Source organism: Dipodomys merriami, unplaced genomic scaffold (genome assembly GCF_024711535.1).
Source record: "Dipodomys merriami isolate MVZ:Mamm:240054 unplaced genomic scaffold, mDipMer1.0.p SCAF_16, whole genome shotgun sequence".
Taxonomy (NCBI): Eukaryota; Metazoa; Chordata; class Mammalia; order Rodentia; family Heteromyidae; genus Dipodomys; species Dipodomys merriami.
The window spans coordinates 14889547-14901649 of NW_027202937.1; the positions used below are offsets into that span (position 1 = coordinate 14889547).

Consider the following 12103-nt stretch of genomic DNA (forward strand, 5'->3'; position numbering starts at 1 on the left):
GAGGGTGCTGTGAGAAATGAAAGAAGTTAACACCTTCTTCGAAAACACCTTTTTCAAAACAAACTACCCTTTCCGTGTTTCTGGTTTATTCTGGACATAGACATAAATTTAAAAGGCCAGTTTATGTTTGAAAATATCTGAATGACAATTTACTTCTTAGCTCATTCTAGTTTTATTTTAAACAGCTTTGGTCTACAGGTTTTTATTAAAGGAAAAAGCCCGCGTCCTTCGAGCCGGATTCGAACCAGCGACCTAAGGATAGCCATCACAATCCTACTACAGTCCTCCGCTCTACCAACTGAGCTATCGAAGGGCACACAACAACCCCTTCTCTCGAATGTCCTAAAATAAAGTCTATCTGGTGACTGTTGCTTGATTATATACAAAGTATAGGTAGTTTAACACTTTTTAAATAAGTGTTCTCTATAAATATGCTGATAGGTAAAACCCATTTTGATTTTGCAAAGTTCTTCATTTTAGACATCAAGATATTTAATCTACATCTTAAAAATCCTAATAAGATTCTTCTCCTCCTCCTCCTCCTCCTCCTCCTCCTCCTCCTCCTCCTCCTCCTCCTCCTCCTCCTCCTCCTCCTCCACCTCCTCCTCCTCCTCCTCTCCTCATATTTTCTAGAGTGAATCTCTCAGGTGACACCAAGGTCCTGCTGTGCTGATTACTTCTCATTTGTCCCTCAGAAGTACCTGAGTTTGATAAGTGATGTGTTTGTCCTAAATTCAGACAACTAAGGTGAAGAGGATCCCAGAACTGTGAACAAATATTGGCAGGTGTGTTTTAGTACCTCTCTCTTTCCAAAATTCAAATGGAAAACAATTATTAACAATTAATAAAACTTGAAAGTGAATTGTAAAATACTCCAGTTTTTCACATACTTCTGGACACCCAAGAGGTTGGAGAATTTAATACTTAATCCAATTTTAAGGAAAATCAGAACTCCCAACTCATGGCTACAAGACTCAAACTAGCCAGTTTAGTCAGTGAGACCAAGCTATGGGATTGGGCTAATACTCTTTCACTAAACCCCTGATAGATTCTAGAAAAAGAGTGAACAGAGCCTACAACAGGTAAAATTCATTGAGGGACAAATAAGGAGAAATTTTAGTTGGTTAACAACTTTTGGTAAGTATTAAAAAATAAGATTTTCCCACATTTTATAATTTATAATTTCTTCACTACAGTAACTGTATCTCTGTCTATGAAAACTACTAAATTGGTGGGAGAGGAGTGGGGAAGGTGGGAAGGGAAGGGATAGTGTGAGAAAAAGAAGGGAGATACAATGCTCAACAAGAAATGTATCCACTCTGTATGGCATCTTTACAATAAAATAAAAATTTATACGTTAAAAAAAAAAACCAGAAATGGTGCTGTGGCTCAAGGGGTAGAGCACTAGCCATGAATACAAAGAGGCTCAGAGACAGCACCCAGACCTTCAGTTCAGGCCTTACAACAGAAAAAACATAATATTTGAACAATTTTTTAAAACTACTAAATTAAAGGAAATATTCTCTATATTCAGCACAAGACAAAGACATCATTTTACTAAAATTATTTAATCCCTCCACATTCTTATTTACTAACTTTCCCTGTTGAATCGCACCTTACAGTGAACACTAACTATAAAGCATTTTTTGAAACATCAAGGACATATATGTCAGTCTGATACACACTTTTCTAGGTGTTCTTTAATGGGGGACTTTATTGTCAGTCATTCCTCCTTTAAACATGAGTTTTGAACTCTTTCTATGAAGGGAAGGAAGGGCTTCTTTCCACGGAGAATTATACCCTCTTGTCAGCCCTGTTTGTAATGAAAAAGGAAAAGAGAGAATGAGGAGAAAGAAGAAAAGGAAGGAAAGACCAACCACCAACTATTCAGAGCAGTCTAAAAATCTTTGAAAGTCGGCTAAGAATGATGCCCTGCACAGCATAAAGGCATGTAGTTGTTTTCTTACATAAACTTCACCTCCATTTCAATTTTATCATCTTGTTCCAATTTCACTAAACCCAAAAAAGGAAGTCGCTTTTGATGCAATTTCAGGAAAAGAAGCAATTGAGATGTCAAATCTGCCTAAATCTCAAGCCGTAAATAGATTAGCTTGTTTGTCTTTTGATCTGTTTGTATACTCTTGAACTGTGGATATATTTGTACACCCTTGAAACTTGGCCTACAGAAGCCAGAATGAAGAGAAATTAAATGGTGAAGCGCGCCCCCTAGTGGCTATGCGGCCCACGAAAGGCAGGTCTTCATAGGCTGGTAGTTAACTCGAAAATCTGCTTCCGGGAGCAGTTAACTACTAGACATTTTAGGAGTTCGAGGTTTGATGGAAATGTATTATGTGGGCTAAAGCCAAGCCTCGTTGCGTGAGAATTTTTTTTTTCTTGGTTGAATCCACTGTTTCCTTCCAGGACCTGGTTTCAATTCATAGGACCCCGGCATTGAATTCTTATCTAAGATTCTAGCTCCCACCCACTGGGTGAGCACCCGACACTTTTAAAGGTTTCGGGTGGCGTTGATTGTCGAAGATCTGCACTCAACCCTTCTTCTTATTGGTCAGTGGTAAGTGTCAATCAAAGTGTCAGCGAGTCCTGAATTACTTCCTGATATCAAAAAGGGTAAAGGCTGCAGCCTACCCCACTCAGGTGGGGAATTAGCTCAAATGGTAGAGCGCTCGCTTAGCATGCGAGAGGTAGCGGGATCGATGCCCGCATTCTCCAGTTTTGCATCTTTGCCTTTACTTCCGTATTTTTGCTACTGTCTTCTGAAACACAAACATAACAACGGGAACCCATCTTCCAAAACAGATGGTTCATTTTTCCTTGAAGACCTAGAATTTCCCCTCAGTAGCCGTGAAGAGCTAGGGGTTAGTGGATGTTTTTCTCATCTTAAGTTTTACTATGAACCAAGCTGAGTTCTTTGGGGTTTCTTTTATGCTTTGCCGATACAGATCTGAATTTTGGTTCCTGACAACTGAATTTGCAAAGTACACGTCCGTTATTTGCGTGTTAATATTACATTTTTTATTCACAGAATCTATTCATAGACTTCAAATTCTTATAAGTAGCAAATGCACTCACGTTACCTTATGAGATGGTGGGAAAACAAAGATTATGTATGTGTGAATTTTGTTTTAATTTGTTTTCCCATACACTATCCCTAGTCCCTAGTTGCGTCTATGTGGTGGTGGTGGTGGTGGTGATTCATGTTTGCTACAGGCAGAATGCTACCCAGAGGTGGCCAAGAATTTTATATGGGTTGTTATTTATTTCTCCTTGAACAGAAAGCCTAGTCAGGACTATCTAATGAAATTCATATTCATGACCCCAAAATTGCCGTTGAAAAATAAATATAGCCATTTTCTTTTGTCCTCAACTGGCTTTCAAAAAGCAAGCTGCCAGGTTAGACCATTCTCTAGCCTAGTGTAAACAGGAGTAGTGTGCAATGCATTTTAGGAGAGTTCTCAAACCACAACAACCCTAATTCAACAAGCTTGGGCTTCCTTCTATATTCATTATTAATTCTCAAGATGAGTATGATGCACTACAAAATAAGATAATTATTTGCTTACAAAGTAAAAGTTATACACCATGGGAAGGAAAAGAACAAAACTGCTAGATACAAAATTCTTTATACAACTTTTCTGTATTTTGATCTAGTATATTTAGCGTTACTTTGATGTAATACCTGCATCATCATGGATTCTTCCATAGTATTTAAGATCACATTTTAAAGTGAGGCGTTAGACTAATTTGAAATTGGCACAAAATTAGCAAGTGGATTCTACTATTCAGAGATCTCTATTTTTCCCCCAAATCATCCCTTTGTGGGTAGGAAATCCGCTTATGAATTATTTTCTTAAATTGTTGTTTTTCTCTTTCAGCAGGATTATAAAACCTCCACCTGTGCTATTTGAATTACCACCACCTGTCTCAAATCCAAAGTGGCCCAAGCACAGAAAGGCTGTGGGGAAAAAAAAAATCTCCCCCAGGTGATTCTGATGTGCACCATTTTTCACAAATGCGGCCCTCCACCCCCACCAAAAAAAGATATAATTAAACAAAACAAAACAAAACAAAAGGCAAATCGACCCCCTGAATTTTATTCCTGCCCCAGGCCCTGTGCGAGGCGCGTGCACTGGCGTTCCAGCCACTCAGAATTTACTAGCCACAAGGGGGCGCGCGAATACTACCTATTACCGGCTGGCCCGAGGGTTTTTCCCACCAGTGGTCTCCACCGCCTGGCTGTGGACCCAAGGTTAAGGTGTGAAGACGGTTCTCTGGACCCCATAACACAGTGGGAAACGCCTCCGATTCGCTTTGTCAGGACTGGGGGCCTTCCTGAAGGTTGAATTGTGTGAACTACAGGGTCGAAGTCGGATAGCGAGTATGAGATCTGTTAGAGGATTCAGGTTTTGAATTAGTTTCGTTGCAGATCTATAACAGTTTCGAAGCCATTCTTTGGACGATTGGTGCAACTGGAATACATCTGAGGGCGAAAACCTTCCTTAGAAGGGAAATGTTCTGTAAAAACAAAGAGACACGGCTAAAAGAGTAGGAGTTCCTTCGAGCCGGATTCGAACCAGCGACCTAAGGATGACTGGGATCGCCTCTACAGTCCTCCGCTCTACCAACTGAGCTATCGAAGGACTCACACGGAAGGCCTCTCCCGCTGGGGATGCCATCTCTGTGCGAAGCTGGGAACTCGCGAGCACTCTTCGACCAACGACAGTTATCTCGCTCTTTAATTTCTCTTTTTCATGTGTTTTCTTATGACCCAGCCCCTCTTGGAAACACGATCACAAAGTCCGAGTGCTGCGGCGGGGGACGATTCTGCTAGGGAGGCAACCGACAGACTCAGCCATGCGTTTTTTGGGGTGATTCGAGAACCTCCGTTTAAATGATTTAATCTACAGTTTCAGCGAGACTCACTGGAAAGAGGGTTCAGTGGAGGAGCAAGAAAAAGGCTGACGAAAGTCTTCGATACCTACTGATGTTCTTTCGTCGGTCTTAGTTCCTGTAAATCAAATGGTCACAGTGGTTCTTCCCGCAGCCAAATCCTACCCAGGTGGGGCTAAAACAGTATCTTTTTAAGGAGAACACTTCAAGTAGTTGTCAAACGTTAGTTGACCTTGGCCTGTATTAGTCGATTAGTATTAGTAAATACCGATTGGTTGATGGTTGCATCTCACTTTGCTTCTGGTTTTCTGTGGCCCTCAAAATGGCTACTTCTCCCAGCAGACCGTTGATGAAGAAGGTGTCTCCATGAACTATTTTAGTAAGAACTGGGTAAAAAGACAATTGCTTGTGGCACATCACAAACCCAGCAAGTTTATTCCTTGATATTAAGAGGACATATGTCTTATTAAAATTAGCAATAATTTTCTCTTATTTGGGGCGCTTCTTTAGAGTGCTTAGAATCCTCAGAAAATAAATACTAAGCAGAGATTACCGCGTGTGTAGTGAGTTTTGAACTCTGCAATGACATAGAATTTATTAGTAACTACAACACAGATTAGTTATGGAATAACTGTAGTAAGTACAATATTCCTATGAATCAAATATATTGCATTTGCTTCTTAGATTTTACTAGATAGACATGGAAGTTTTAAACTATCCAATCTCATCATTATCTTTCCCTCCCCAACTATTCCCTCCACACATCATTATTTCCCAAGGCCAGCGAATTAGAATGCATCTGAGGATTTAATTTTTATTAGATTGCCTTAGGCATTATCTTGAAATCAGGGGCTAAGTTATATTCATTTACAATATCCAGTACAGAAAAGATACTTAATAAAAATGTGTTCAACTGACAAAATGTCAGAAGACACCTTGGCTTCTTTAAAAGAGTCTTGGAAAGCAAGTGTCAGTGAACTCTAGCAAAGTTACGTCTATGGTTAAATTCGTTTCTCTATTGGCTCGTGATTTTTGTGCGAATTTACCAGTAACACCTTTAACTACTAGAGAGGCTAGCCATCTAATTCTCTTTGCTAAACTATGGGTGCCATTTATCTAATAGGTAACTCTGCAATCGTTTTTTTATTTTCTCTGAAGGAATTGTTTTTAAATTGGATACAATACACCCCTTGAAGCAAATTATATATGAATCTGATTTGTCATCTTTTGACACAAGCAACTTCTCCCTTCCTCCCCCAGCAAGTTCTTAACTGGGACCTTGTTTGTATTATTGTCCCTTAAGCTATGTTCTAAACACAAAAGGCAGGAGCGGGCAAAGTTGACAAGTGGTGGAAGAACAGATGCAGAAAGCCGCAGTGGATCACAAAAGGGGCCAGGGGCTTGATGAGGGGGCTGTTTGGGGCTTTATTACGAGCCAGATTAGCCCCGGAAATACCGTTGTTGGGGACACTTTTGTGGCACCCAGAATCCTATTTTAAATCTTGTCTATTCAAAGCGGCGATATGTAAGATGTAAATTAAGGTAGGCTACCTGGACTAGGTTATTATTTTAGTTTCATTTCATTTCACCTATAAAACTAATGAAATTACCATACTTGCACGAAGAAGACAATAGATTACGTAGTCTCCTAATATGCTAAGGACAACCCCTCCGAGCAGGTGCCCGGCTAGCTCAGTCGGTAGAGCATGAGACTCTTAATCTCAGGGTCGTGGGTTCGAGCCCCACGTTGGGCGCTAAACTTTTCTGGCCTTTGATAAAAGGTGTCTATCTTTCCTCTTCTGTAAGTTTCCAGAACGGCTGCCAAAGAAGAACTTTTTAAATCCGTTGGTTCTTTGATGGAGTGAGTCTTGGAAATGTCCTGATCGGCTCCTGAAACAATACACTTCTACGGCCTGTTCTTTCACTTGTACAGAATGTAACCTCAACCGTCCCTGGTGGATCCGCACTTCGCTGGCCGCTTAGCACTTGTTCTATCGGGTATAGCTCATCGGGTAGGGCTGTGGTAAGGGATGAACGAACCCTTTATGTTGAACAAGTTCTTCAGGTAACTATGAAGGATAAATCTTCTGAAAAGATTATGATGCGGGGAAAGTCAGAACTCCCCAAGACAAGAAACGGTTGTGTAAAAATGGACACTACTCGCCTTTCAACTAGAAGAGATGTCAAGAAAAAGTGGAACCAAAGTGCGAGGCGAAACAGTACTTTAAAATGCAACAAGTATGCTGGGATTCGTTAGTTTAATGGAAGCTACTGTAATTAAGACGATGAGAGAATTGCTTTAGTTTGGCGGTAGGAATCCGCGAGAAGCGATTAAAAATCTGGGCTCGTCCGGGATTTGAACCCGGGACCTCTCGCACCCTAAGCGAGAATCATACCCCTAGACCAACGAGCCACACAGAGAGGATCCTTCCTTAAGGCTTTTAAATATGTAATGAAATTTCTCTCCCTAGCGCCTCTGAGTACAGTTATAATTGTATTCCTTACTGAATAACTAAAGTAATATAAGCCTTAGAATTTTCCTGGATAATGCTCCAATATAATTTAAAGGACTATGTGAATACTCATTTTACAAAAGGGGCCTGGCCTATTCTTGTAAAAGACACAACCCTGGCATTTATTAAAATAAGGAAACCCGAGTTCTCTAAAATCTACGGAGTCAAAGCCTCTGGAGTGTTTCTGATCGGATGCGTAACTGACCCACAGGGGTGAACCTGAGATCGGTCGGAGGCCCCCTCGGACGTTGCACCTCAGCCTCGTGATTTCATCTCGGCAGATTTTGTGGACAACAGTAAACGATGAAAATTCACTCAACAGGATAGAACGATGAGACTGAGTTCATAGCGAGGGCTCGATGGACAGGGAATAAACCGATATATAATTAGGATTACATAATTAGGGTTTACAATGCTGAAATTGGATTTGAATAAAGCATGCGCTTTCTACAAAGGCGAGAAGCAGTGGGCTGAGCGCAGGACCCGCGGCCTGGACTGCGCGGAGCCATCGCTGAAGGAGGGGTTCTGCAAAGGCTGCGTTCTCTCTCGCCTGAGAAGACACCCATTTTTAAGTTTTTGAATATTTTTCTCTATCGAATTCGTGCTGGTAAGTGCAGAGAATCTCTAACTGGAAGACCGGAGACGAATAGGAAGTGCCTTCGGACACAACCCCATTCTTCAGTTACTCTAGGTTTTCAGGGTACATCGAGGGCAGTGTTTGACCACTACACAGACTGACGACGCCTTTCTCTCTCCTACAGAATTTCCGTCTAGGCCTGCTTCTGCTTACTCAGCTCTGTGACCGTAGGAAGTGCATCCCTTAAACACCCCCAGTGAGTGTGACGTGAGCTCGTTTTTCTCTTTGTAAAAATAATCTGGTTGAAAGTGGTAAGATGCTGAATATGAATGTTTTACTTTTTCTTAGTGAAGATTTGTGACAGGATGAGGGGTGCAAAAGCTACCTGGCCCGTACGGGGATCGAACCCGCGACCTTGGCGTTATTAGCACCACGCTCTAACCAACTGAGCTAACCGGCCAGCGCGCTAGGGGTGTTTAAAAAGGGGTTACTACTGCTCCACAGGTTTTAGTAAATTATTTTGTTGATAAAATGTAATACATTGTATTTGCCCTTACTAAGCTACACTTCATCCTTTCCCAACATCTGTCCTAATTTTTTCGATCTATGACTTAAGAAACTAAACGATTTCCCCTTATGCATTTTCAGTTTCCTCCAGCCAAGATTATTTCCAGCCATACTCCGCAAATGTTCATTCATTCGTGCGTTCGGGTCAATTTTCCAGACTGCTCCACTTCTATCATCTCTGCACTAGATCTGGTTTTCTAAGTTCCGAAATCCGTTTGTTTCACATACGATGTCGTAAAATGCCTAGAGAGCAATCCCATTTCCCTATTTACTTGCGTTATTCTGTACACGGCAGCTGAAAAAGAGCACTATAGAAAATAATGGAGCGAAGAATATAAAAACGACCCTGGAGATGCCGGGGATCGAACCCGGGGCCTCATACATGCGAAGCATGCGCTCTACCACTGAGCTACATCCCCGGTGCCTCCACCAAGTCTTTACTGATCTCCACACTTCTTCGAAACTGACTTACTCCTTTCTCCTTCCCACGCCCCTTTCTGAAATTTAAATATGCGAGCATTTAAATTCAAATGTCCTTTAGCTGTACAAAAAATCCTAATATAATGAGACCTATCTAGTCATTGGATATTTGTCAAAAACTTAGGATATTAGGGAGAGAGCTACCTGAAAATCTAGCCAGACAAAAAAAGAGAGTGAGCCTCAAGAATTCTTTCTTTCCTTTTTCCTTTTCTTCAAAAGCAGCTGAAACCAAGCACCTACTAAACTGAACAGCTCCTTCTGTTTTTCATTTTACATTGAGGTCCAAAAAATGTGTTTAAATTACTCCCAAAAATCGTAGCAACAGATCAATTTTTGAAAATGCCCAAATGTTTGTGTGTGTGTGTGTGTGTGTGTGTGTGTGTGTGTGTGTGTGTGTGTGTGAAATTTAGGAATTGTGTCTTCTATTAGGTCTTGATTAGGCAGAATCCTATATATTGTATGTATTTATATATGATATATGTAGTATAGCAGTATAGCATCTGCACATATCTACTGTTTATCATATCCAATTTCTACAGGTAAACAATTTATATGCTAGTCAGCCATTAACTAACAACAGATTAAACAAATAAACATTGTTTCCATTTCTCACTATTCTCTTCATCTCTAGTCCTTTGTCCTGTGTTTAAACCCATCTCTAAACCATTTATCTTCATTACCTTGGATATCTTCAAAAACCTAAAAACTACTGACAAAAAATTTATTGTGGAGAATTATTGGGAAATTTCGTGGTGTTTCTTAACTTTGAGGCTGGTGAAGCTGGATGCGGGGGAGGGAGGGAATTTTAAAATATTTATCCTGTAATGAAATTTAATATTTCCTTCGCTTATGAATTTAAGACAAAAACCACAGTCCAAAGAGAAGTACCTACCTCTTTGTTACCAAAAACAACCACACCTTTTATTCCACAATACAATTCACAAATATGGAGTAAGATAGTTCTAGGAGTCTCGGTGTTTGATATCAATGTGTTAATGAAGTACACAGATACCTGTACCTTGTTTGATTACTTTTTTCAAGTATAATTGTCTTCTTTAAAATCCTTGGTATTTTTTTTAATATGATTCTTGAAAAGGACCCTGGAGTATTATCCTGATGGGTTACCTGGAACTTTAAAACTTAAGACGGCCCGCGGACATCCCCCACCCTAATCCTCACCCCAAACACTACCGTTTCCCTGGTGTGCCTTCCGCTGTAACTCCACTGAAGAGTGCTTGGCGTTACGAGGGAATGAAACCTGATTCACGTTTCCGATGGGGCTGAGAAGCAATAATACCTGGGGAGAAGTCAGAGTCCTAGCCTCCCCTATCAAACTAGGGAACCAGGACGCCAACCAGAGTCATCCGCCGAGGTGACATCCAGAGGCCTAGATCTGCCAGTGCCCTAGAGGAGAGAGAGATCCAGCCTGAAGGAGACAGTTTTTCCCACTGCACCCTGGGGCAGCTCAGGAAAGGAGCGAATGAGCTAAGATGAACCATGGGAGCATTTTGAGACAGGAGTGTCAGGATTTTACCAGGATCATTGTAACCAAAGTTGAGGGGGAAAAAAATGGAGTGGGACAAAGACAGATACAGAAAGATAGGTTTCCTTCCCTCTTTAAGTCCTCCAGGGCCAGTGCCTGAGATGCATAGGTCACTAATTTTTTTAATATAATTCATTTTAGAATTTAATTATTAAAAACTCTGGATCTCTTCAGGTTGATTCATATCAAGTACCTGGTGATTATAAGCCAGGATGTGAATTATGAGTTTACAGATAGGACTATTGATCAAAAAGATATGAAAGGAGATTTATGTTCCTAATTTAATCTTCCTCACCTCAGGAATATTTCCTGTGTAGGTATATTTTCATTCTTAGTAGACACATAATTGTAGATATTTATAAGTGACATTTCAGGAAATGCACATCAATGTGTTATGATTAGATGGGGTAATTGGAATTTTGATCATTTCAGACATTTTGTCACTTCTTTCTGTTAGGAACATTAAAATCCTATTATTTTGAAATCTCAAATTAAAGATTATCAACTTATCTGTGCTATAGAACACTGTAAGTCTATCCTTCTATCTCCCCCTTCAAAAATACATCTGAGGGTTGTGGCTTGAAGCCAGGCAGGAAAAGTCCAGAGACTCTTATCTTCAATTAACCTCAAAAAGTCAGAAGTAGAGCTGTGGCTCTAGGGCTAGAGTGTTAGCCTTGAGCAAAAACAGATCAGGGACAGGAGACAGCACCCAGGCCCTGAGTTGAACTTCCAGTACTGCCACACACACACACACATACACACACACACACCCCATTATGATCCTTAAGCAGAAATCAAAATTTGTGTTGCTGGAGAAAAACTAAAATCATAATTTCCATAACTATGTTTCCACTGCCATTTCACTACTGCCCTTTTTAACTAGAAATTACTATTGTTTAGTTTATAGAGTACTGTCATTCTATTTGATGGTTTCCTAATGCTGTCTTGGAAGTTTCTTAACTTACTCAAACACCAAAATACATACATCGTATATAAATACAAATATGTATTTGTTGTTTACTGAGTAGGGATAATTGAACACAGAAAAGATGGTAAAACAATGTTTAAGTAGAATTTCCAGAAACTCATTATTATAAAGGAAAATATTATATAATGCTAGTTTTAGTATATGCAACAGTGGCTTTAATAAAGGACCCTTTTCACATAAATTTGTAAATGTTCTCTATACCTTCCTCCCATCTGGAACATAAGCTTCAAAAAAACAGGGACACTGTGTTGTTAACTACTGTATCTCTAGCACCTGGAGTATACTGAGCAGTAGAAAAAAGAAAACAAAGTATAAAGACTGAAACTAATTGATATACAAAGAATATATGGTTGTGAGTAGAAGCTCACAAGAATACAGAGATAAAGTTTAGTAAGGTTGCTAGATACACAAAGTACAATCAGCAATTAGCTTAATGCAAAAAAAAGTAATATGTATCAGATATAACATCAAATAGTATAAACTCTCCAGGAAATATTAACACAGGAATTTATGGATTATATATTTTA

The 12103-nt window shown here is 40.0% G+C and overlaps 7 non-coding genes across 7 annotated transcripts; 2 read left to right on the forward strand and 5 right to left on the reverse strand.

Moving 5' to 3' along the window:
* Positions 1-224: 224 nt before the first annotated feature.
* Positions 225-313, reverse strand: Trnay-gua (transfer RNA tyrosine (anticodon GUA)). The gene is given in 2 exon segments: positions 225-260; positions 277-313. It is a non-coding gene; the product is annotated as a tRNA-Tyr (tRNA).
* Positions 314-2657: 2344 nt separating this feature from the next.
* On the forward strand, positions 2658-2730 carry Trnaa-agc (transfer RNA alanine (anticodon AGC)). Its single transcript has one exon. It is a non-coding gene; the product is annotated as a tRNA-Ala (tRNA).
* Positions 2731-4571: 1841 nt separating this feature from the next.
* Trnay-gua (transfer RNA tyrosine (anticodon GUA)) lies at positions 4572-4658 on the reverse strand. The gene is given in 2 exon segments: positions 4572-4607; positions 4622-4658. It is a non-coding gene; the product is annotated as a tRNA-Tyr (tRNA).
* Positions 4659-6589: 1931 nt separating this feature from the next.
* Trnak-cuu (transfer RNA lysine (anticodon CUU)) lies at positions 6590-6662 on the forward strand. Its single transcript has one exon. It is a non-coding gene; the product is annotated as a tRNA-Lys (tRNA).
* Positions 6663-7249: 587 nt separating this feature from the next.
* Trnap-agg (transfer RNA proline (anticodon AGG)) lies at positions 7250-7321 on the reverse strand. The gene has a single exon. It is a non-coding gene; the product is annotated as a tRNA-Pro (tRNA).
* Positions 7322-8384: 1063 nt separating this feature from the next.
* Positions 8385-8458, reverse strand: Trnai-aau (transfer RNA isoleucine (anticodon AAU)). Its single transcript has one exon. It is a non-coding gene; the product is annotated as a tRNA-Ile (tRNA).
* A 454-nt stretch (positions 8459-8912) lies between these two features.
* Trnaa-cgc (transfer RNA alanine (anticodon CGC)) lies at positions 8913-8984 on the reverse strand. Its single transcript has one exon. It is a non-coding gene; the product is annotated as a tRNA-Ala (tRNA).
* Positions 8985-12103: the final 3119 nt, after the last annotated feature.